Source organism: Lemur catta, chromosome 2, assembly GCF_020740605.2.
Source record: "Lemur catta isolate mLemCat1 chromosome 2, mLemCat1.pri, whole genome shotgun sequence".
NCBI classification, from domain to species: Eukaryota; Metazoa; Chordata; class Mammalia; order Primates; family Lemuridae; genus Lemur; species Lemur catta.
In genome coordinates, this window is record NC_059129.1 from 28,654,520 (window position 1) to 28,658,608 (window position 4,089).

The following is a 4,089-nucleotide window of genomic DNA, read 5'->3' on the forward strand; positions in this document are numbered from 1 at the left end:
AGTGAGTGCCGTGGCATCAGCCTAGCTCACAGCAACCTCAGACTCCTGGGCTTAAGCGATCCTACTGCCTCAGCCTCCCGAGTAGCTGGGACTACAGGCATGAGCCACCATGCCCGGCTAATTTTTTTGTATATATATTTTTAGTTGGCCAGATAATTTCTTTCTATTTTTTTTGGTAGAGACGGGGTCTCACTCTTGCTCAGGCTGGTCTCGAACTCCTGACCTCGAGCGATCCACCCGCCTCGGCCTCCCAGAGCTAGGATTACAGGCGTGAGCCACCGCGCCCGGCCAAGTCTCCTTTTAAAAGAATGTTTTGTGGCCACAGTTACTTCACGACGTAGTTACATTCAAATAATCTACCATCGCATGCTTTAGCAATTACAGAAGTGTGATTTTGACACGTGGCAATTTTATGAGGTAGGCAAATGTAAAATGCTAAATGATGGGAACTGTTCCTCTGTTTAAATTTAGAGCACTGCAAAATTTAGCTAATATTTCTTAGTTAATACAATCAGCCTACAATACAGCACTTTAAAACCTAAAGTCTTTTGGCAATAGAAATCCATAGAAGGTAATACGTTTTCCAAACTATACAACTTTGGCAAATCAATACAGTACTTTGTAATACAATAAAATTATATTTGTGTTGGAGCGATATATTACTTTAATGATCATTTCCACTGCAAAAATACCATTGAAGTATTAAATCAAATTACTAAGGCTTTTCATGAGAACTTACAGCAGAGCCAGCTGTTTTATACAAATCAATACAACTTTTAAAATTATATAATTTCCTTCTTTTAAAGTGCATTCCTTCCTTCCAAGTTGCTGAGTTAACACAGCAGAGACATCCTGTGCATGTAAAATGTGCTCTGTATCCTTCTGAGGTTGAGCCAAAACAGCTCACGGAAAAGCTTTAAAAGTGCTCACTTCCACAGCACCTATACTAAAAATTGGAACGATACAGAGACGATTGGCATGGTCCCTGCACAAGGATGACATGCAAATTCACGAAGTGTTCCATATTTTACTGATTATTATGCCCTCTTTGGGCTATATGTCATGGATGTGAATTTCCCATAGAAACTGGTGACATGTAGCTCTGGGCTACACCTGGCATGACACTCGCTTTGCATACTCAGTGCGCTGTGAAAGTTTGGAAGGTCAGACCTTTTTCTCCAAGAACAAGCCACTTTGTAAGAAACATGCTGATTCTGTGGATTTTTGAAAGTCAGCACTTCAGGAGAAGAGACGAAATTTGAAGAGCAAAAGGAGAATTGGCTGGGTGCAGCGGCTCATGCCTGTAATCCTAGCACTCTGGGAGGCCAAGGTGGGAGGATCACTTCAGCTCAGGAGTTCGAGACCAGCCTGAGCAAGAGTGAGACCCCGTCTCTACTAGAAATAGAAAAAATTATCCGGGCATGGTGGCACAAGTCTGTAGTCCCAGCTACTTGGGAGCCTCAGGCAGGAGGATTGCTGGAGCCCAGGAGTTCAAGGTTTCTGTGAGCTATGATGATACCACTGCACTCAAGTTTGGGCAACAGACTTTTGAGACCCTGTCTCAAAATAAAAATTAAAAAAAAGAAAAGAAACTCAAACACACCAAGTTAAAGTCATATTTCAAATATTGGTTAGGCGTCCAATAGTAGGGAAACTTTCAAAGGATGGATGTACACTTCAGTGGGCACTCACTCCAGCTGATCTCCCGGATACTTCCTCCTACTGAAACAGTCGATTCTTCACTTTAGGCATTTAAGTTATGATTACCTGTAACCTTGCTCTATTGATGTTTGAGGATGCTGTGCTTGCCACTGTTCTTCTAGGTTTCTAAGACAAACACTTTTCACAGAGGTTTTGTTAACTCAGTATAATGTGGTTTACTTCCCAACCTGGTTCAGGTATAGCATCACATGAGAGATAGAAGACCCTGTTATCTTAACTCAAGCATCCCAGCAGACCCCTATCTTAACTCAAGCATTCCTTTCTACTGACTCCAGGTCTTTAGAGAAAGCTTAACTCTTTCAACCAATTGTCAACTGAAGAATCCCTAAAACCCACCTATGACTTGTAAGCTCCGCTTCAAGATGTCCCAGCTTCTCGAGCTGAACCAATGTTTATGATATTACCTGTAATTCCTGTCCACATGAATGTATAAAGCCAAACTATAATCTGGGTGCATTTTCTCAAGACCTCTCGAGAACTTGTTCCCCAGGCTTTGGTTGCACACATTCGGCTCAGAATAAACCTCTTTAAATTATTTTAGAGTTTGGATTTTTCCATCAACAACATTAAAATAAAGGAAAAAGAAACAAGTGAAAATAATTTTAATAATATACCTTCTTTAACCCTGTATATCCAAAGCAATTTCATTTCAACATGTAATCAATATGAAAAAAATTAACAAGATATTTTATTTTTTCAACTAGTACAACCTCTGTGGAAAGCAATATGGAGATACCTCAAAGAGCTACAAGTAGAACTACGATTTAATCCAGCAATCCCATTACTGGGCATCTACCTAAAAGAACAAAAGACATTCTATAAAAAAGACATCAGTGCTAGAATGTTTATACCAGCAAAATTCACAACTGCAAACACGTGGAAACAACCCAAGTGCCCATCAATACATGAGTGGATTAATAAAATGTGGTATATGTATACCATGGAGTTCTACTCAGCCTCAAAAAACAATGGTGATATAGCACCTATTTTATTATCCTGGGTGGAGCTGGAGCCCATTCTACTAAGTGAAGTATCACAAGAATAGAAAAATAAGCACCACATGTACTCACCATCAAATTGGTATTAACGGACCAACACTTAAGTGCATATGTAGTAATAATATGCATCAGGTGGGGCAAAGGAAATGTATATAACCTAAACATCTGTACCCCCATAATATGCTGAAATAAACAAAAAAAATTTTAAAGATATTTTATTTTTTCATACCAAGCCTTTGAAGCCCAGTGTGTATTTTACACTTACCGTGCGTCCTCATTTGGACTAGCCACATTTCAAGTCCTCAAGAAGCCCATGTGGCCAGTGGCCACCATGTTAGACAGCAGAGGTCTAAACTCTAACCATTTGTCACATGTGCTGCAAATATTTTCTCCTGGTTAGAGGTTTGTCTTTTCGGTTTTTGGTTTGTTTGGGGTTCTTTGTTTTTGTTTTTGTTTTTTGATAGTCTTTGCCAGACAAGGTGGGTGGGTTTTGCTTTTTTCTAAATAATGTCTTTTAACATACTCAATTTTATCAATCTTTTCTTTTAGGTAGTGTTTTAAAATCTTGTTTTACATAGCGAAACCCCCATCTCTGCAAGAAAATTAAAAAAACAATTAGCCAGGCGTGGTGGCACACACCTGTAGTCCCAGCTACTCGGGAGGCTGAGGCAGGAGGATCGCTTGAGCTCAGGAGTTGGAGGCTGCTGTGGGCAGTGGTCACGCCTACCAAGCTCCAGCCTGGACAGCAGAGCAGGATTCTGTCTCCAAAAATATCTTGTTTTAAACATTTTTCCCTATCCTGAAGTAATAAAGATATTCACCTAAACTTTCTCCTAATAAAGTTTTATCTTCTATATTTGTCTTATTTAATGTTATTCAATAAAATTTTATAATTTTCTCTATTCTGGTCTTAAAATCTTTGTTAGATTTTTACAAGATAAGTCATATCTTCTCTCTTGTTCTTATGATTGCTATCTATCAGTTTAAAATTGCATTTTCTAATTAATTGCTGGCATGTAGAAATTCATTTGAACAAATTCAACTTCACCACACCACGATGGCCGAGCCTGAGGTCACTCTCTCTGGCACAGGTGAGAACAAACACCAGAGCCACGTCCTCTGCCCATCCTGAATTGTCATTTATTTATTTATTTAGAGATAGGGTCTCACTCTTGCTCAAGCTGGTCTTGAACTCCTGACCTCAAGCGATCCTCCCGCCTTACCCTCCAGGAGTGCTAGGATTATAAGCCTTAGCCACGGTGCCCCGTCCCCTTCTTGAATGTTCAGGGCCTCTGTTTCCCTCTCCTACCCCCATCATCAGAGTGAAAGGTAAAATACAACCCCCCTCTGTGGTCCACAGCTTCTCTGT

General features: G+C 40.0%; 1 non-coding gene across 1 annotated transcript; it reads left to right on the top strand.

The window, feature by feature from the left end:
- The first annotated feature begins 922 nt into the window (after window positions 1-922).
- On the top strand, window positions 923-1,030 carry LOC123633655. Its single transcript, XR_006733682.1, has one exon. It is a non-coding gene; the product is annotated as a U6 spliceosomal RNA (small nuclear RNA).
- The last annotated feature ends 3,059 nt before the right edge of the window (window positions 1,031-4,089 follow it).